This window comes from Triticum dicoccoides, chromosome 3A, assembly GCF_002162155.2.
Source record: "Triticum dicoccoides isolate Atlit2015 ecotype Zavitan chromosome 3A, WEW_v2.0, whole genome shotgun sequence".
Lineage (NCBI taxonomy): Eukaryota > Viridiplantae > Streptophyta > Magnoliopsida > Poales > Poaceae > Triticum > Triticum dicoccoides.
In genome coordinates, this window is record NC_041384.1 from 264,464,667 (window position 1) to 264,486,853 (window position 22,187).

Below are 22,187 nucleotides of genomic sequence, written 5' to 3' on the forward strand. Positions count from 1 at the left end.
GAAACCGCCATCACGGCTGAGGAGGGCCAGCCGCCGCAGAGGGGTGCACCAGAGGCGGAAGAGGCCCCTCTTCCAGATGGCCAGTCTCAAGAGGCCCCATTGCCTCAAGAGGCGCCACGGTCTCCGAAGGGAGCCACCAGCACTGACGCACTCCACCTCGTTGAGCACCCAGTGTACTTCGTCAGCACAGTGCTGCGGGATGCAAGAGCACGGTACCCCATGCCTCAAAAACTCCTCCTCGCGCTACTGGTGGCTTCGCGCAAACTGTGGCACTATTTTCAGGGCCACACCATCAAGGTCGTCTCGTCATACCCCCTGGAGAGGGTGCTCAGGAGCCCCAATTCAGCTGGGAGGGTCGCTGAGTGGAACATAGAGCTGCAAGCGTTTCAGCTCGAATTCAGCATGACCAAAGTCATCAAGGGAGCAGCGTTGGCAGATTTTGTGGCAGAATGGACGGAGGCGCCAGGCCTCAAGGCCGACGAGGATCGGTCCCTGTCCCCGGGAAGCGAGGCGCCAGAAGGCTGGGTCATGTACTTCGATGGGGCGTTCTCCAGACATGGCGCAGGGGCTGGTGGTGGTGCTTATATCACCCACCCAGGACAAGCTCTATTATGACGTGCAGCTTTGTTTCCAGCAAGGCGAAAAGGTCTCCAAAAACATAGCGAGGTATGAAGGTTTAATAGCGGGCATAAAGGCCGCAGCTGCCCTGGGGGGTGAAACGCCTCACCATCAAGGGCGATTCGCAGCTCCTTGTCAATTTCTCCAACAAGGTGTACGAGCCGAAGGATGAGCACATGGAGGCCTAGCTCGCAGAGGTCCGCAGGATGGAGAAGCAGTTCTGGGGGTTGGAGTTGCAGCATGTGCCCCTTGGAACCAATCAGGAAGCCGATGACATCGCCAAACGCGCGTCCAGGCGGTTACCTCAGGAGCCTGGCGTTTTCGGGGAGCGGCTCTTCAAGCCTTCAGCCTTACCGTCATTATCAAACACGGCTCAGCCCAGGGAGGAGCTCCCTCAGCCACCTGCCTTAGGAGCTCCGGCTTGTGGCCCGGCCTCGGGAGCACGCCTGCTCCTGACGATGGAACCTCAGGAGGGATGTTGGATCACGGAGCTCCGGAGCTACCTAACACAAGGCACCCTGCCAGAGAAGGAGGAGGAAGCAGAGCGAGTGGCGCGCCAGGCCACTGCATACTGCATCAAAGATGGAGAGCTCTACCGGAAGTGACCAAACGATGTATCCCTATGCTGCATCTCCAGGAAGCAAGGGAAGGAACTACTGGAAGATATACACGGCGGAGACTGCGGACATCATTCGTCATCACGGACCCTCGTTGGCAAGGCGTTCCGCAGTGGGTTTTACTGGCCCACCGCGCTCAATGACGCCGTTGAGCTAGTGAAGGCTTGTGAGGCTTGCCAGTTCCACGCCAAGCAGATCCATCAGCCGGCAGGGGTCTTGCAGACTATCCCCCTTTCGTGGCCATTCGCAGTCTGGGGGCTCGACATCTTGGGTCCGTTTCCTCGGGCGCCAAGGGGCTACCGCTACCTTTACGTTGCCGTGGACAAGTTCACCAAGTGGGCTGAAGTGGAGGCTGTCCGCACCATTCCTGCGGGTTCTGCGGTCAAGTCCATCAAGGGAATCGTGAGTCGGTTCGGGGTGCCGAATCGCATCATCACGGACAACGGTTCGCAGTTCACCAGTAACCTCTTCAAAACATACTGTGCTAACCTTGGAACACAGATATGCTACGCTTCAGTGGCGCACCCCCGAAGCAACGGCCAGGCCGAGCGAGCCAACGCGGAGGTCCTGAGGGGCCTCAAGACCTGGACGTTCAAGAAGAAGCTGGAGGCTTGCGGCAGACGTTGGTACGACGAACTGCAGTCCATGCTGTTGTCCATCCGCACCACCGCAACCAAGCCGACTGGAGAGACCCCGTTCTTCCTGGTCTACGGAGCAGAAGCTGTCCTCCCTCACGAGGTCAGACGTCGCTCCACACGGGTCCTAGCGTTCGAGAGGCGTAGCAGGACGCCATGCGGGGGACGGACCTCGTGCTGGGGGAGGAGCGTCGCCGGGAAGCCGCGCTGCGGGCGGCGAGGTACCAACAATCACTGCAGCGATATCACTGCCGCAACATCTCCCCCAGGAATCTTGAGGTAGGAGACCTCGTGCTCAGGCGGGTTCTCTCCAGGGAGGGATTGCACAAGCTCTCTCCCATGTGGGAGGGCCCGTTCAAGATTGTTCATGTTTCCAGGCCCGGCTCCGCGCGCTTGGAGACTCAAGAGGGAGTGCCGGTCCAGAATGCATGGAACATCCAGCACCTCCGGAGGTTCTACCTCTGAAAAGGCCTAGAGCCTGTGAAGCAAGGCGAGTGCCTGTGAAGCTATCGCGTTTTGGAAAAGGCCCGGAGCCTGTGAAGCAAGGCGAGTGCCTGTGAAGATATCGCGTTTTGGAAAAGGCCCGGAGCCTGTGAAGCAAGGCGAGTGCCTGTGAAGCTATCGCGTTTTGGAAAAGGCTCGGAGCCTGTGAAAAAGGCCAACGCCTGTGAAGCTCGCCGCCCGTGACACTCTCATGTAATAATGAGTTCGGGCTGTACCTGCCCCGGAGTCTCAGGAGCGCCGGCCTCAGGCCCTAGGGCTCCCTCCCACACCCAGTGGCAGCACTTAGCTCCGTGCTGGTGAGAAGAAGTCGAAGACTAGACTAGGTGCCGGACGCAGCTTTTCATTTGCTTTCCGCAGTTGGCTTGTTCCCCTTCGTTTGGAGTTTTATTAAAGTTTTTGCCAACTTTGGCTTGCGGTTCTTCGGCTTTTCGCTCTCCTGCCTTGGTTTCTCTTGTGCAAGGCCTCGCGAGGGGGAGAGCCGAGTGCCCTCACGAGTGTTCCTCTCCTAGTCACTCAAAGAATTCGCGACCCGGGCCCCTTATAGGAGCACCCCTCCAGTCCGTGCCCCACGGGCACCGTGACACAAACAAAGGGCCTGGGTCGGTCGCCCCCCCCCCACGGCCGGGGCCGGGAACTATCCACGCTCGGGCACATAGCCGGAAGGTACGGTAACGAAAGCAAAATGATGATTAACAAGCAATAACCCAAACACGCCCCCGCGGGGCTCCGCACTATTGTCTTTGTTATGCAGGAAAAAGGGAAAAGGAAGAACAAATCCGGCGCGGCTTGCCTCACACCGGCCCGCAGGGAAGGCCCGAGCTGCCTCCGATGCTCAGGCAGACTCCCTCTCGTGCTTCACCAGGGCGCGGGGCGGGCGGACACGTTGCCACCCCCCAAGCGGATACGACGACGTGGAGGCTGATCGCGGCCACCGCTAGAGGAGTCGCCGCCCGAAGAAGAACCAGAGAAGCTTGGGGAACCCCGAACGCCACCAGCCGTGCGAGTGCTGCTCTCTCCATCATCACCGGAGTTGGGTTCCCAGCTGCGGTCGTCACCCTTGGGGCAACACCCTGCGCGGCGACCATCTTCCCCAAACACCCTCATGTAGAGGGTGGCGTCGCCGTCGAACTTGAAGTGCAGGGTGCATCGGCGGCTTAGGCCACGCGCGCGGGCAAACGTCTGCCAACCGCGGGCCATGGACAGGCTCCCGACTGCGGAGACCTCTAGAGAGACCCATGAGGCCCGGCTACAGCAGCCGTCGGCCTGGAGCCAGAGGCCGCCCGCGGAGCCGGCTGGGAGCTCGCCGAGGAGGAAGCGAGGAAGCAGAAGCCGGGTGCTAGCCGGCTCCGCCGACCACACGATGAACTCCGGCAGCACTTCAGCAGCACGAACGCGCGGCCTAGGGGGACGCGCAGCCAGAGCGCGCCCCCCGGCTGCAGCAATCCGCCCATCGCCGTGCTGAAGATCGTCTCCACGGCCGTGGGGAGCGACCGTGGTGGCCACAGGATGCTTGCGAGGGCGCCCTCGGCCGCGCTTGGGTGGGGGAGAGGCGGGCTCAACCCGGCAAGCCTTCCCCTTCTCGGTGGCTGAGAACCTCCTCGACGGGGCCATGAAGAAAAAGGAAAAGCAAGGGGGGATGAACTGGAAGGGCGTGCGCCGGTCCATACTTATGGCTGTCGATGGCCAACCAACGGCCCCCACGATCGCAGGTAATTATGACCCACTTCGCATGTAAGGACTTGTCCAATCCGTGCAGTTGCCGAGGCGCCATGGGGAAGTGGAGACGCCCATGTCCATTCAACCGCCACATGGCGCCCAAGGCCGCAGGCTGTTAGGGCCCACGGCGCTTCGCTCTTGCCCTTCCGCCTCCCTGCACGGCCAAGTCCGGGCGCGCCTTGGGCCCGGGGGCTACTGTCGGCGTTCTAGGAACGAGGGTCCCTAGACTTGCCTGCCTGCGGCCTGCGGCGTGGCTCAAAGGGGGGCCCAGCACGGCCCATCTTCACCAACACAAACTAAAGACCCTCGCGAGGGGCCAAGCCTCGCGGGGCGGATGACATGGAGCTTCCTCAGGCATGGCCTTGTCAGGCTGACTCACGAGGAGGCGTAGAGATCAAGGCGGGGTACCTCGTGAGGTGCCCGTGACGCAAGCCATGACGACTCAGGGAGCCAGGCGGGTGCCAGCCCGCACAGCGTCCTCCTTTCCTCTTTGGTGCAAAGGGGGCAAGCGCAGCCGCGGAGTACCGAGGCGTCAGGCAAAGGTTGCCATTTCGGTGCAACGAGACCAAGACCAGGAGGACTACGAGACGGAGGTCACCATGGAGCCCAAGACGGCGTCATCACCAGAGCTTTGCGCAGGCGAAGACTACTTTTGTCAGGATAGTTGATACTTGTTGTCCCCCTTCAAATTAACCCGCCATTGTTGGCTCCCTTCCTGCTCAATATTTGGGGAGAGGACCAGGGCCACTATAAATAGGACCGGCCACCCACGTAGTAAAGGGTTCGGCCCAGCCTCCTCCAAGGGCTCGACAAGCAGAGAGGTGGCAAGCAGAGAGGTGGCAAGCAGAGAGAGAGAGATAGAGAAAGGTGGCTGAACTCCTCCCAGCAGTTCATCGCCCCAGCCCAGAACAGACCCTCGCGAGACTGTTCTCCCTTGTATTGTTCATCATCATCAGCCCAAGAGGCAATCCACCACACCACACACTGGAGTAGGGTATTACACCACAACGGTGGCCCGAACCAGTATAAACCCTATGTCCCTTATGTTGTTCTTTTCATAGCTTTGATCCTACCGTGGCGGAGGGGTGCAGGAAGGTAGGAGGCGAAATATCTGCGTGCACCCCAGTGTTCGAACCTCAAGGGTCTGCCGGAACCCGAAATCCGACAAAGGTGATGAACTCCTTTGAATGTAACCATTCTCCAATAACTCCTTGATCTATTTCTTAATCTCCTCCAGATCATTCGCGGGCATCCGATAGGGTCTCTTGGATATTGGCCAGGTACCTGGCAATAGCTCTATCAAAAACTCGATGTCTCTATCCACTGGCATGCCTGGTAACTCCTATGGAAAAACATCTGGGTAATCCTTCACTATAGGCACTTCCTCCTAAACAACTCCTGTGAGGGTATTCACTTGGCTCATCCTAGGCACATGCCTAGATACATACTTAATCCTTTTTCCCTCCGGGGTGGTGAGATAAATCGACTTACTAGCACAGTCAATACTTCCTCCATACTTTGACATCCAGTCCATGCCTAATATCACATCCAATCCTTGTGACTCCAAGATAATTAGGTCGGACGGAAAAACATGGGTGCTAATGGTTAGGGGTATCTGGTCACACCATCGACTAGCCATATACTCTGCTCTAGGTGAACTCACTAAGAGAGGGGTCCTAAGGGTTTGGGTTGGTAGTTTAGACTTATCCACAAATCCCCTTGATATGTATGAATGTGATGCACCAGTATCATATAGAACAAGAGCGGTAAATGACTTAACCAAAAACTTACCTATTATCGCGTCCGGCTGCTCTTCAACCTCCTCCATGTTAACGTGGTTCACTTGTCCTTTGTTGAATGGATTGGGCTTCTTCCCAGCGCTCCCATTTCTATTTCCATTCTTTCCTTCGGGGCACTCCGTGGCATAGTGTCCAGTCTTCCCGCACTTGAAACAAGTAACATGACTTACATCTCTTTTGGCGAGTGTGGGTGGATTGGGGCGGTTCTGATTGTTATTGGCTCCGTTACCATTCCCATTCTTAGTACCATTGTGGTTATGCGATCCTCCTCCGGTGTGGTTATGACTTCCATGGTTATGAACAAGTCCTCCCGAGTTCGGGGTTAGGCGAGGCTTCTGTTGAGCTCCTGAGTTATACCTCCCTTGTCCATACTTCCTCTTACGGCTCTCAATCTGCCGTTGCTTCCCTTCAATCATAAGAGCCTTATCTACCAACCCCTGGTAGTTGTTGAAGGTGGCTACCATCAACTGCATACTCATCTCATCATTCAGCCCTTCCATAAACTTCTCCTGCTTCGCGGCATCTATGACCACATCGTCAGGGGCATAGCGAGATAACTTGCTAAACTCATCCATGTACTAAGCCACAGTACGGTACGGTTCCCTTGGCGTAAGTTGCGGAACTCACGCTTCTTCAGATTCATGGCTCCAGTTGAGACATGAGCTGTATGGAAAGCTTGCTGAAACTGGTCCCATGTCAACGTGGCTATAGGGTAGGTGACAGTGTAAATCTCCCACCAAGATGCTGCTAGTCCATCCAACTGATGTGCGGCAAAACGCACCTTCTCAGCATCCGTACATCCTGCAGTGGTTAACTCCCTTCCAATCCTGCGGAGCCAATCATCTGCAACTAAAGGCTCAATGCTACTGGAAAACACCGGCGGTTGTAACCTTAGAAAACGGGCTAGTGAAATCACAAGTGCTCCCTCGGTGATTTGATAATTAATGACAACATATCTCTTATTGGACTAATACTTTTACCTAGTATGTTTCAGACAAGCTCAAAAAATTAAGTGGCATGGACTAAAGGATGTGGAAACCCCTCAAAATACTAAGGACAAAAAGATTGGCTCAAGCTCAAAGCTCAAGACTCTACACTTTCTATTTTAGTAATCCAAGATCACATTGAGTCTATAGGAAAAGCCAATACTATCAAGAGGGGATGAGGTGTTGCGTAATGGCTTGCTTGCTCAAAGTGCTTAGTGATAAGGTCCAAAACCCTCAACTACCTTCCCACATCCACATATGACCTAAACCAAAAGTCAAACTCGGCCCCACTGATTCTTTCTATCTGGCGCCACCGAGTTCAGATGTCATAGCCACTGCCACAAACCCTAGGCAAATCGGTTTCACCGATAGGGATCTCGGTCTCACCGAGATGGGATTGTAATCTATCTGTGTATGTCCATTATCCAAATCGGTCCCACCGAGATTGAGCAATCAGTACTACCAAGATTACAATGCAAACTTTCTGGTTAGCTTATTACCAAAATCGGTCCCACCGAGTTTGAGTAGTCGGTCTCACCGAGTTTGCCTGACCAACTCTCTGGTTAGCTTATTACCAAAATCGGTCCCACTGAGTTTGTGTAATCGGTCTCATCAAGATTACGTTATGCCCTAACCCTAAACATATCGGTTCTACCGAGTTGCATCTCAGTCCCACCGAAAATCCTAACGGTCACTAGGTTTGCTAAATCGGTCTGACCGAGTTTCTCAATTCGGTGTCACCGAGATTGTTAAATTGTGTGTAACGGTTAGTTTTTGTGTGGAGGCTATATATACCCCTCCAACCACTCTTCATTCGTGGAGAGAGCCATCAGAACATACCTACACTTCCAATACACATTTTTTGAGAGAGAACCACCTACTCATGTGTTGAGGCCAAGATATTCCATTCCCACCGTATGAATCTTGATCTCTAGCCTTCCCAAAGTTGCTTTCCACTCAAATCTTATTTCCACCAAATCCATATTCTGTGAGAGAGAGTTGAGTGTTGGGGAGACTATCATTTGAAGCACAAGAGCAAGGAGTTCATCATCAACACACCATTTGTTACTTGTTGGAGAGTGGTGTCTCCTAGATTGGCTAGTTGTCACTTGGGAGCCTCCGACAAGATTGTGGAGTTGAACCAAGGAGTTTGTAAGGGCAAGGAGATCGCCTACTTCGTGAAGATCTACCGCTAGTGAGGCAAGTCCTTCGTGGGCGATGGCCATGATGGGATAGACAAGGTTGCTTCTTCATGGACCCTTCGTGGGTGGAGCCCTCCGTGGACTCGCACAACCATTACCCTTCATGGGTTGAAGTCTCCATCAATGTGGATGTACGATAGCACCACCTATCGGAACCACAACAAAAACATCTGTGTCTCCAATTGCATTTGAATTCTCCAAACCCTTCCCCTTACATTCTTGCAAGTTGCATGCTTTACTTGCCGCTGCTCATATACTCTTTGCATGCTTGCTTCATATGTATTGTGTTTGTTAAACTTGTGCCAAAACTCCACTTCAACCTAAAGAAATTAAAAACTGCAACTTTTGGTACTTAGTGTCTAATCACCCCCCCTCTAGACACCTCTTCTTGATCCTTTCAATTGGTATCAGAGCATTGGTCTCCATTGCCTTGGTTTAAACACCTTTGGAGGAAGATGTATGTGTATACTTTGGGGAGTCTTAGAGATAGGGTGCCTATTCTTGATGGAGAATATTTCCATGATTGGAAAAATGAAATGCTTGAGATTTTAAATGAATATCATTTGAGCAAGTATATTGCTAGCCCTTGTGCACCTCATGTTGATCCCATGCATCCTACCCTTGATGAGTCAATTGACATGATTCGCAATCTTAGAACTGTTAATATTATCACTAGAGGCTTGCCTAGAAACTTGATTGGATGTTTGCCTACTCTTAAGTGTGCCTACACCATATGGAAATTTCTTGAGGAACTCTTTCCAAATTATTCCTTGAAAGATCTAGATGAAATCCTCCATAAGTCTATTGCCTTGATAAAGATGAGTTCCAATGATCCCAAATTTGGTGACTGCTTATTTGAGCTTACTAATCTTACGAGTGCCAAAGGAGATGTTGGAATCATTAGCGATATCATATCCAAAACTATTAGAATTCATAAAGGTGACCATTGTGATGATCATTTGTCTAATGAATTACCCTCTCTGGGAAATGATCAATCACAAGATGATGTTGAACATGGATACTCTGATGAGGATGAGGATGACAGTGACTATGATCTTAATGATGCAATGAGACACTTTGGTCTTATGGCAAATCTTTGCGGCTACATGGCTGGAGGAAAGGAATGGGTCCTTGATAGTGGATGTACTGATCATATGACCGGAGATAAAGACATGTTCCGTGAGCTTGCTGGAAACGACGGCCCTTGAAAGTATGTCACTTTTGGTGATAATTCAAAGGGTAAGGTGGTTGGCCTTGGTAAGGTGGCCATCTCACATGATAGCTCTATACAAAATGTCATGCTCGTTGAATCTCTTGGCTACAACTTACTTTCAGTATCTAGACTTGCTGATTTCGGTTTCAATGTCCTATTTACTGAAGTAGACTCCCAAGTGTTTCATAGAGATAATCATAAAATGGTCTTTACCGGTATACATAGAGGAGATCTTTACATTGTTGATTTCACTAAAAAGGCTCAACCAAGAACTTGCTTAATTGCTAAATCTTCTAAAGGCTGGTTGTGGCATAGAAGGCTAGGCCATGTGGGCATGCGAAACCTTGACAAACTCATTAAAGGAAATCATATCCTTGGCGTTAACGATGTCATATTTGACAAGGATAGACATTGTAGTGCTTGTCAAGCAGGGAAACAAGTTGGAGGAATTCATCGCACTAAGAACATCATGACCACAAGAAGACCACTCGAGCTACTTCACATGGATCTATTTGGTCCAAATGCCTACAAGAGTCTCGGTGGTAACTCATTTTGTCTAGTCATAGTTGATGATTTTTCAATATTTACGTGGGTGTTCTTTCTTGATGACAAATCGCAGGTCCAAAAGATCTTCAAAAACTTTGCTAGGAAGGCCCAAAATCAATTTTACGTGAACATCAAGAAGGTTCGAAGCGACAACGGAACGGAGTTCAAGAACGCAAATGTGGACACCTTTCTTGACGAAGAAGGGATTACACATGAGTTCTCGGCTATGTACACACCTCAACAAAATGGAGTTGTTGAGAGGAAGAACCGGACTCTTATCGAGATGGCAAGAACGATGCTTGATGAGTACAAGACGCCAAAACACTTTTGGGCGGAAGCGGTTGAGACAGCTTGTCATGCAACAAATCGCTTGTATCTTCACAAGCTACTTAGCAAGACGGCATACGAGCTCCTCACCGGTAACAAACCCCATGTTGGATACTTTCGAGTATTCGGCTCAAAGTGCTACATTCTTGATAAGCATCGTTGTTCTAAATTTGCTCCTAAGTCTCATGAAGGTTTCCTACTTGGTTATGGCTCAAACTCTCACACATACCGTGTCTACAAAAATTTCACCCGAAAGGTTGAAGAAACAGTAGATGTGAAGTTTGATGAATCTAACGGCTCGCAAGTAGAGAAATTGCCAATTGATGTAGGAGACAAAGATCCCTCAGAAACAATCCAAGACTTGTCCATTGGTAAGATTCGTCCAACTGAGATAAAGGAGAGTACCTCGTCTGTCCAAGTGGAAGCTTCTACCTCACGACAAGGTGAACCAAGAGTTGATACGGAAGCATCCATGAGTGGGACACACCGAGATGAAGAAAACGAGGAAGTGCACCAAGACGAATGTCAACAACCTCCTTCTCCACCATGACAAGAGAACAGCAACGCTAACAATGAAGAAGGCCAAGAAGAAGAACAAGATGAAGAAGATGTTCAACCAAGACCCAAGCAAAATCTTTCATGAGTTCGAGCAAGAATTGCTAAAGATCATCCCGTGGAGCAAATCTACAATGATATCCAAACCGGGAGAATCACTCGCTCTAAAACTCGTTTGGCTAACTTTTGTGAACATTAATCATTCATCTCTAGAATTGAACCTATGAAGGTTGAAGAAGCATTGCAGGATCCAGACTGGATAAACACTATGCATGAAGAGCTACACAACTTTGAGAGAAGTCAAGTGTGGACATTGGTCAAGAAGCTCGACAACAACCACAACATCATCGGTGCCAAATGGGTGTTTCACAACAAGCAAGATGAAGATGGACAAGTGGTTCGCAACAAAGCACGTCTCGTTGCCCAAGGCTACACACAAGTCAAAGGTATGGACTATGGTGAGACATATGCTCCCGTTGCTAGACTTGAGTCCATTCGCATCTTACTTGCCTATGCTAATCACCATGATATCACTTTTTACCAAATGGACATAAAAAGTGCTTTTCTAAATGGTGAAATTGAGGAGGAAGTTTATGTTAAGCAACCTCCCGGCTTTGTCAATCCTAAGAAACCTAATCATGTCTACAAACTTCACAAAGCCCTTTATGGTCTTAAACAAGCTCCTAGAGCATGGTATAAATGCTTGACCAAGTTCCTTATTGAAAAAGGCTTTGAAATTGGAAAAATATATTCTACTCTTTTACTAAAAGGGTTAATCAGAACCATTTGTATGCCAAATTTATGTTGATGATATTATATTTGGATCAACTAACCCTCATTTTATTGAAAAGTTTGGGAAGCTAATGTCGGATAAGTTTGAGATGTCTATGATGAGTGAACTCAAATTCTTTCTTGGTTAGCAAATCAAGCAAACTAAGGAAGGCACCATTGTCTCTCAAATGAAGTACACCAAGGACTTATTCAAGAAGTTCAATATGCAAGAATGCAAATTTATGACTACACCCATGCCTACTAGTGGACATCTTGATTTGACCAAAGATGGTGAACCGGTTGATCAAAAAGTTTACCGCTCTATGATTGGTTCATTGTTATATCTATGTGCTTCATGTCCCGATATCATGCTAAGTGTGTGCATGTGTGCACGATATCAAGCTGCTCCTAAGGAATGTCATCTTAAGGCCGTGAAGAGGATAGTGAGATACTTAATACATACACCAAATTTTGGCATTTGGTATGCAAAGGGGGCTTCCTTTGATCTTGTTGGCTACTCCGACTCGGACTATGCCGGTGACAAGGTTGATAGAAAGTCCACTTCGGGTACTTGTCAATTCCTTGGTAGATCTCTTGTGTCTTGGTCTTCCAAGAAACAAAACTCGGTATCCTTATCCACCGCCGAAGCGGAATACATTGCCGCTAGTTCGTGTTGTGCTCAATTACTCTGGATGACCCAAACTCTTAAAGATTATGGGATATATGTGAAACATGTTCCATTACTTTGTGACAATGAAAGTGCTATCAAGATTGCTCACAATCCTGCGCAACACTCTCGAACTAAGCATATTGAAGTTCGTCATCATTTCATTCGAGATCACATTGCTAAGGGTGACATAAACCTTAAGCATGTTCGCACCGATAAGCAATTAGCAGATATATTCACTAAACCACTTGATGAGAAAGTGTTTTGCAGGTTAAGAGGTGAATTGAACATCATTGATGCTTCAAACTTGGAGTAGGAACTCCACTGGATACATGCAAGACTTGAGCTTACGACTAATCACTTGATATTTCTCCTATGATGATGATCTTATGTCTTGAAAAATTTGCATCTTGCATGTTATCTAACCCTTGTAGGTACTTGGATGAATCTAATTCTATAAGATTGCAACTCACTCACATCTTGAGCAATCTCTACATCACCAAGTCTCTACACAATGGTGGTTGATGACAAGGAAGCACGAAACCTTTCAAACATATCAAATTCTATGTTGAGTTTCATGATTGTCATGTTGGATACACAAGTGCTCTTCCTTGCGAAAACTAACCCATGTAGGTAGATGAACTCAAAATCCAAAGGGTGCTCCCAACTCTTGATGGGCTACATCAACCTTGAGCAACCCACACAAGTTCAACTACATGATCAAGATCAACACCGCCACCCAAGGTATGTTATTCCATCTTAGAGTAGCTTTACTCCAAGTCATGAGTCAAAGCAACTCGACAATATGTGAATACATCATGATACTTAAACGAAAAATGGTAACCCCATTTTGAGCTTAAACGATGAGTACGACCTATGATCAAGTGATCTCACTTGACTCCTAAGTCAATATACTCTAACATAGGTGACTTTGTCACCGCCCAACTATAAATGAAGTTCTCTTGTGTTCTTTTCTGTGTTCCTGGATTTGTCTCATGCATATTTGTTTCCCCTTTCAAAAAAACATCATCTAGATCTTTTAGTTTCTTTTCTTTGCTTTTTGTTTTACATTTTCTGCATCCAATTCATTGCAAATCTTTGTGAGATCTTATTTGTCCAATGAGCTGAGGTGACAAGTGTTTTTCTTTGTGATGAACTCAGTTCCACCGGTTTCATGTCTCCGGTCTAGGCGAAGATTTTTGGAGCAACCAAAGAATACAACTCGGTGACACCGATTTCACTACAGGAAAAACATTTTTGCCATTTATTTCTGCTTTATTCTTGATCCAGCTCCACTCAATGAATCTTGTCATGTGCAAGCATCACATTTACCTTAATGCTTTGTACTGTGATTCAAGGACTGAACCCATTCACAACAAATTCCAGAAGACCCTTCTTGGAAATTGATGTCAAAGGGGGAGAGAGAGATCACATCAAAGCTTAATCATATCTCTAGGGGGAGAGATCTCCAGGGGGAGGGAATACTCCAGGAAAGAGTAATCTTCAAGGATCACGGATGCTTGATGTTCAAGAGGAGAGATGCCACATGTCTTCTTGGGGGAAAGACATGTTCATATGTGCTTATTTGCATTAGCTCTATTTTTCTGTTCCCTATCTTCTCGCAGTATCCCATGCTAGATTCAGGGGGAGCAAGACATCCAAGGGAAAGAAATTTATTAAATTCATTGCATATCTTTCTCTTTGGGGACATGTCAATATCTATCGTGGTACTCTGTACTCACTCTACATGTCATCCCAGTCTTGGTACTCTTGTGGTTTCTTTTGTTTGCTCTAGCTAGTGGGTGCATCTGTGTTATCTAACCTTGTTTACGCAGGCTCATCCCATCCTAGCCAACTCAAGACCACAAGGTAAGTATATGCATCATAGTCATGTGTATGAGAAATTCTTGTTGATGTACATACTGTTCGCAAGAAGGACTCATGGGCATGAAGGTACATTTCCCATATTCATATCTTTTGCCCTGATGCATATAGCCAAGATACATGTAACACATTGCTACTCTGTCATGGTTATGCTCTCACATGCTTCTATATTCCATATTCACATGATTGCATACATGAAGGGGAGCCTATGCTTGTTACATGTCTTTCCAAAGCTTTACTTGCTATTCTCTATATCTTTATCTAAAGGTTTGATGTATGTTGCCATCAATTACCAAAAAGGGGGAGATTGAAAGCACAAGTGTTCCCTGGGTGATTTTTATAATTAATGACAACATATCTCTTGTTGTACTAATACTTTTACCTAGTATGTCTCAGACAAGCTCAACAAATTAAGTGGCATGGACTAAAGGATGTGGAAACCCCTCAAAATACTAAGGACAAAATGATTGGCTCAAGCTCAAAGCTCAAGACTCTACACTTTCTATTTTAGTGATCCAAGATCACATTGAGTTTATAGGAAAAGCCAATACTATCAAGAGGGGATGAGGTGTTGCGTAATGGCTTGCTTGTTCAAAGTGCTTAGTGATATGCTCCAAAACCCTCAACTACCTTCCCGCATCCACATATGACCTAAACCAAAAGTCAAACTCGGCCCCACCGATTCTTTCTATCCGGCGCCACCGAGTTTAGATGTCATAGCCACTGCCACAAACCCTAGGTAAATAGGTTTCACCGATGGGGATCTCGCTCTTACCAAGATGGAATTGTAATCTCTGTGTGTATGTCCATTACCGAAATTGATCCCACCGAGATTGAGCAATCGGTACTACCGATATTACAATGCAAACTTTCTGGTTAGCTTATTACCAAAATCGGTCCCAACGAGTTTGAGTAATCGGTCTCACTGAGTTTGCCTGACCAACTCTCTGGTTAGCTTATTACAAAAATTGGTCCCACCGAGTTTGTGTAATCGGTCTCACCGAGATGACGTTATGCCCTAACCCTAACCATATCGGTTCTACCGAGTTGCATCTCAGCCCCACCGAAAATCCTAACGGTCACTAGGTTTGCTAAATCGGTCCGACCGAGTTTCTCAATTCGGTCTCACCGAGATTGGTAAATTGTGTGTAATGGTTAGTTTTTGTGTGGAGCCTATATATACCCCTCCACCCACTCTTCATTCGTGGAGAGAGCCATCAGAACATACCTACACTTCCAATACACATTTTCTGAGAGAGAACCACCTACTCATGTGTTGAGGCCCAGATATTCCATTCCCACCATATGAATCTTGATCTCTAGCCTTCCCCAAGTTGCTTTCCACTCAAATATTCTTTCCACCAAATCCATATTCTGTGAGAGAGAGTTGAGTGTTGGGAAGACTATCATTTGAAGCACAAGAGCAAGGAGTTCATCATCAACACACCATTCGTTACTTCTTGGAGAGTGGTGTCTCCTAGATTGGCTAGGTGTCACTTGGGAGCCTCCGACAAGATTGTGGAGTTGAACCAAGGAGTTTGTAACGGCAAGGAGATCGCCTACTTCATGAAGATATACCGCTAGTGAGGCAAGTCCTTCGTGGGCGATGGCCATGATGGGATAGACAAGGTTGCTTCTTCGTGGACCCTTCGTGGGTGGAGCCCTCCGTGGACTCGCGCAACCGTTACCCTTCGTGGGTTGAAGTCTCCATAAACGTGGATGTACAATAGCACCACCTATCGGAACCACGACAAAAACATCCGTGTCTCCAATTGCGTTTGAATTCTCCAAACCCTTCCCCTTACATTCTTGCAAGTTGCATGCTTTACTTTTCGCTGCTCATATACTCTTTGCATGCTTGCTTGATATGTATTGTGTTTGTTAAACTTGTTTGAAAACTCCACTTCAACCTAAAGAAATTAAAAACCACAACTTTTGGTACTTAGTGTCTAATCACCCCCCCCCCCTAGACACCTCTTCTCGATCCTTTCAGCTAGCTTGTCCACTGGTGGCGGGTTGTTGTTGTTGTTGCCCTAGTTCTGAACTAGCAATTGCATCAAGGTGTTCTGTTGCTGGATCAACTGAGTGAGCTCCGGTGGAAAGGCAAATCCGGGGTCACGTCTCGGAGGCATCTGATGGGTTTAGAGGGAAGAGATTAGAATAGAATGAGGTTTAATGAGAAGGCACTACCCATATGCACATGAGACAAACACAATCATTTCACTCAATCAATCAATCAAGGGCATACAAGCGGTCTAGAACTATCGCAAAAGTGCTGAACTACTACTGAGTACATGGGGGAATACTACTAATCATTGGGTGGTCATCTAGAAATTTTGATCGGTGGAAGATTCCATGATATCTGCTCCACCTTCGTCTTCATAGTCATCATCACTCAGGTCGGAGTCGGTGTCGTCGATGATGATGTAGTCCTATGGGCGAATTGTAACGCCCTCGATGCGGCTATATCTCCCACGTGTCGAAGCACGACTTAGAGGCATAACCGCATTGAAAGCAATGTCGCAAGTGAGGTAATCTTCACACAACCCATGTAATACATAAGGGAAAGAGATACATAGTTGGCTTACAATCGCCACTTCACACAATTACATGAATAAAGCATTACATCATCCAGATACAATCAAGGTCCGACTACGGAACCAAAATAAAAGAAGAACCCCAAATGCGACAAAGGTCCCCGATCGACCCCAACTGGGCTCCACTACTGATCAACTAGAACGAAACAACACAAAGGGCAAGATCTTCATCGAGCTCCTCCTTGATCTTGGTTGCATCATCTGCACGGTAACATAGGCACCTGCAAACTGGTTTTGGAAGTATCTGTGAGCCACGGGGACTCAGCAATCTCGCACCCGCGAGATCAAGACTATTTAAGCTTATAGGAAGGATGGAGTAATGAGGTGGAGCTGCAGCAAGCGACTAGCATATATGGTGGCTAACCTACGCAAATGAGAGCGAGAAGAGAAGGCAAAGCACGGTCGATAAAAGTATGATCAAGAAGTGATCCTATAGCAACCTACGTCAAGCATAACTCCAACACCGTGTTCACTTCCCGGACTCCGCCGGAAAGAGACCATCACGGTTACACACACGGTTGATGTATTTTAATTAAGGTCAACTTCGGGTTTTCTACAACCGGACGTTAACAAATTCCCATCTGCCCATAACCGCGGGCACGGCTTCCGAAAGTTCAAATCCCTGCAGGGGTGTCCCAACTTAGCCCATGACAAGCTCTCACGGTCAACGAAGGAATAGACCTCCACCCGGGACACTCCGATCAGACTCGGTATCCCGGTACAACAAGACATTTCGACAGGGTAAAACTAAACCAGCAACACCGCCCGAATGTGCCGACAAATCCCGATAGGAGCTGCACATATCTCTTTCTCAGGGCACACTCAGATAGGTCAAGCTACGAGTAAAACCAACCCTCAAGTTTCCCCGAGGTGGCCCCGCAGGCTGCCCAGTTCGGACCAACACTCAGAGGAGCACTGGCCCGAGGGGGTTAAATAAGATGACCCTTGAGTCTGCAGAACCCAAGGGAAAGAAAAGGCTAGGTGGAAAATGGTAAAACCAAGGTTGGGCATTGCTGGAAGAGCTTTACTTAAGGCAAACTGTCAAGGGGTTCCCATTATAGCCCAACCGCATAAGGGACGCAAAATCCGGGAACATAACACCGATATGACGGAAACTAGGGCGGCAAGAGTGGAACAAAACACCAGGCATAAGGCCGAGCCTTCCACCCTTTACCAAATATATAGATGCATTAATTAAATAAGATATATTGTGATATCCCAACAAGTAAACATGTTCCAACAAGGAACAACATCTCCATGTTCCAACAAGGAACAAACTTCAATCTTCACCTGCAACTAACAACGCTATAAGAGGGGCTGAGCAAAGCGGTAACATAGCCAATCAACGGTTTGCTAGGACATGGTGGGTTAGAGGTTTGACATGGCAATTTGGGAGGCTGACAAGCAAATGGTAGGCATTGTAGCATTGGCATAGCAAAAGAGCGAGCAAACTAGCATGGCAAAGATAGTAGTGATTTCGAGGGTATGATCATCTTGCCTGAGATCCCGCAAGGAAGAAGAACGAATCCAAGAAGAAGACAAACGGTCGTAGACGAACAAATCCTCACAACTCCGGAATGAAACCGAAGCTAACGAGAGAAGCAACCCGGAAAGAAACAAACAACATAGTAAACACACAAGCATAAACAAGTCATGATGCACAAACAAGTATGATGCATGTCCGGTTTAATGAGGCATGGCATGGCAAAGTGCAACAAACAATACTACAAGTTAAGTGGAGCTCAATATGCAACGAGGTGCATGTTGACAGAACACCACATCAATTATTTAGTTATCTCTCGTTTAAGCTACCCAACAATATTAACTGTTGTTAAACATGGCAAGAGGTGAAGCATAATATAAACTATACCATCTAAACAATTTAAATGGGGCCGGATATAAAAACAACAAATCCGGTAAATCCCCATATGCATTTAGCAATTTAATGCAACAACAAGTTTAAACATTTTAAATGTTGTTATCATGATGCGGATGACATATACAAGTTTTATGCAATTTTTATGAAAATGTTGACATGAGCATGTTATGAAGCATTTGGTCACCATGGCGGAACAAAAAGGGTGCCACGGCGGCGAAACAAAAATGGTGCCACGGCAACATTCCGGTCCCGGTAACTCATGGAGATACCGGTGCGAAAGGAGGCGTGCGGATGTGCGGAACATGCTAGAGATGGTGGGGTGATCCCGGTTACCGGGTTCCCACGGTTCATCGGCATGGCGAACGAGGAGGAACGTGCATGAAGCAAACTGGCACGGTGCAAACATAGGGTGCATCTCATACAACACATGCATTCGGTCCACGGACGGCGTCTCGGGGTTATACCTTTGAAGCGTGCATTTTCGGGGCAGATCGAGTTCGGTACGATGTAGAGGAAGTAGACGTTCTCGGGTCGTCGTGGGAAGTAGTTGTACATGATGACGGTAGTGGAAGTAGTGGTACATGGCGACGGTAATGGTACACGGTTCGTAGAGGTACTTGACGTCCACGGGGTCGACGGTAGACGTTCTAGGCATCGGGCGTCCAGGTACTTGCCAGGCTTGAAGAACGTACTTGTCGACAGGAAACCATAGAGGCGGTCTTGTGTCCCTGTGTTCACTAGTCTTGGCAACGACAGGAAAGGCAGCGGGCGACGTCCTTGTCGGACGGAGCTGGTACATGCGAACCATGGCGAGGCCGAAGGTGGGTCTCGGGCAGGAGGTGAAGAAGACGACATGGACGCAATCTCCGGCGAGAAGGCAAAGCAGAGAAGGCTGGGGTCGAGCACGGGGAGGCTGGATGCCGGCAGCGAGGAAGGACGGCGCGGCGCGGAGAGCTGGTGGTCGCGCTCCTGGACGCAGCGGGAGGAAGAGCATCCCGGCACTGCTCGGGAGGCGCGAAGCAGAGGCGCGGGGAGGGAGCCACACGGAGAGGGAGGAGGGCACGGGGACCGGAACCGGGTCCGGCGAGGAGCTGTGGGCGCCGGCGACTGCAGGCGACGACGGTGCTCCCCGGGTCCGGTGAGGCGCTGTGGTCGCGCGAGGAGGCGGACGAACGGGCCAGGCGGCGGCGGACGACGGATGCGGGCGCGGGTGCTCGAGGGGCTCCTCTCCTCGAGCACTCGGGCGACGAGGATTTGGCGAGGAGGAGGCGCGGTCGCGGCCTGGTGCTGCAGAGGGAGGCGCGCGGGATCGAGAGGGAGAGAGTGAGATGGGGATCGGGATGAGCGAGGGAGATGGCGGCGCTGGAGGAAGGGTTCGAGGGGAAGAGAGGGATCGAGGGACAGAGCTAGGGTTGGTTATCGGTGCGGCTGGGCTTCAGGAGGGTTGGTGGGCCTAGGAGGCCGGCCCAGCGAAGAGGGAGGCGGCTGGGCTCTCCACTCCCTCTCTTTTCAAAACTCTTCTAAAAACAGAAAAGCAAAGAAAGAAAAGGAGAGAAAAGAAATGAGTGGACAAGAATTTGGGCATGCGGATAATTTTTCCGGACTCACAAAAATGAGCTTGACCCAAGAAAAATGGAGTGGGCAAGATTGCAAGAATTAAATTCAAAGTCATTTGAATTTAATTTAAAAGGTTTGAACAAGGACTAGGATTTAGAAGAGTCCAAAAATGTTGAGAATTTAGGAGGAGCCTCGATAAATGGGAAAAGAAATGTTGGCAAAGTTTGGGGACCAAACTTGAAGTAGAAAAGGAACGAAATTATTTTGTAAGTGTGTTTTGGTGATTTCCGAAATAAAGAAATATTTAATATAGCTCCCTAATATTGGAGGATATGTTATAAAGAGAAGTCACCATGTGAGTCCCTCGATTTAAATGGATCGAAAAATCCATACAATTTATTTAGTTGAGGTTTTAAAAATTAATGATATGATGGCATGATGACATGATGCAATGCAAGAGATGACATGATGCAATGCAACAAGCAAATAAAACACACTGCGAAACTCGGAATAGCTGGAAGTCTTCTGGAGCGTCGGTCTCGGGGCGTTACAACACTCCACCACTACGAGAGGATCTCGTCCCGAGATCTAGAATGGCACCGGAGAGAAACGGAAGAGGAAGAGAAGAGGTAAAACTAAGTTGCTTCTTCGACAAAAGAGTGAAACCAAAGAACCTTGAGAGGTTGAAAAGTTGAAAGAAAGGACATAATAGAGTTGAACACAATTGAGAGCACTGCGGTAGAAAATAGAAACAAGGAACACCATGTGAACCTTGGAGGTTGCAAAGCTATGAATCAAGAGTTTAATGGACAAGATAGAATTCGAAACCACTCCGGTTAAAACAAGATGAGAGGGGAAGAATTCGGGCAGTACTCCGGTTGAACATGGAAGGAATAGAACATGAACTTGAGAAGATGGGATGTTAGTTGATGAAATCAACAACACACTGCCTCCGGAACTATTGAAAGAATGGCACAATGGGTAAGAAGGATTTCAGACAGCTCTCCAGTTGAGGAAGGAGGGAAAACTTGATAAGATTAGAGAACTCGAATGAAAACACGACACTCCGGTTTAATGGATAAGCAAGAAAAGAACACGATCCTCACGAATCGAGATGGTGAGTGAAAAGAGCAACGTCACAATGCCTCCGAAAGAAATAATAGAAGATAAATCATTGGAATAACAGAATGGAGAAGAAAATGCCAACTTCTGCCACAAATGAGTTTGGAAAGCATCCTTGCAAAGAAGAATTGAACGGAGTTGTTGGAAAATCAACAACGAAAAGCACAAGCTTGTAGTGGGCTTATGGAAAACATCTCAAAATTATGAGGTGACAACCGGCCACTAACGGAAACAATTGCTTGCTTGAGATCAACGAAGAGATGAAAACTTCTTCCACCAAGATGATAAAGAGATAACTTGGATCATTGGCAAGCACCACAAATAGCAACATTCCCAATGGAAGGCTTTTAGGTGAAATATGACACAAGATAACTCCAACAACGAGGTTGATGGATTTAAATATCTCATTCTTGACAACAAGTGAACCATGAAACATGAATGAAACTGTCAAAATGACATAATACCACCTCAAAAGATAAGGTCGAAAGAATTGCACTTCGGAATGCAAGATGAAGAATGCTTGAACTACTCAAAACAAAACATGCGTTGAGCACCATGTTTATTTTAGAGTATAGCTTGGCGGATCTTAACTTCGAGAGAAATCTTGAAGAACAATTGAAGAATGAAAGGAAACCTTGACGAAGCACCATGTAGAGCCTCCATGAAGAACTCCGGTTAGAAAAGGATGATAAAAGAAAGAGAAGTTGAAAACACAAGGTGAATCCTTGCAATGATTTAGATGGATCTCCGTGATAATTAGAGCTTGGAACTCCGGGAAAAAGAGAAGATGAAACAAATGAAACCGAGAATTTTAAGGGCCTCCGAAATAAAGAATTAATCACTTGGATGAACAAGAATAAGAATTATGTTATGCTTATCCTTCACCAATTAAATTGATGACAATCAACGGATTTGGCATACTACTTATTCTCGTAGAAAGGATTAAAAGAGATAAATCAAAACTTGAGAAGGTCTTCAACGAACCACCGGTA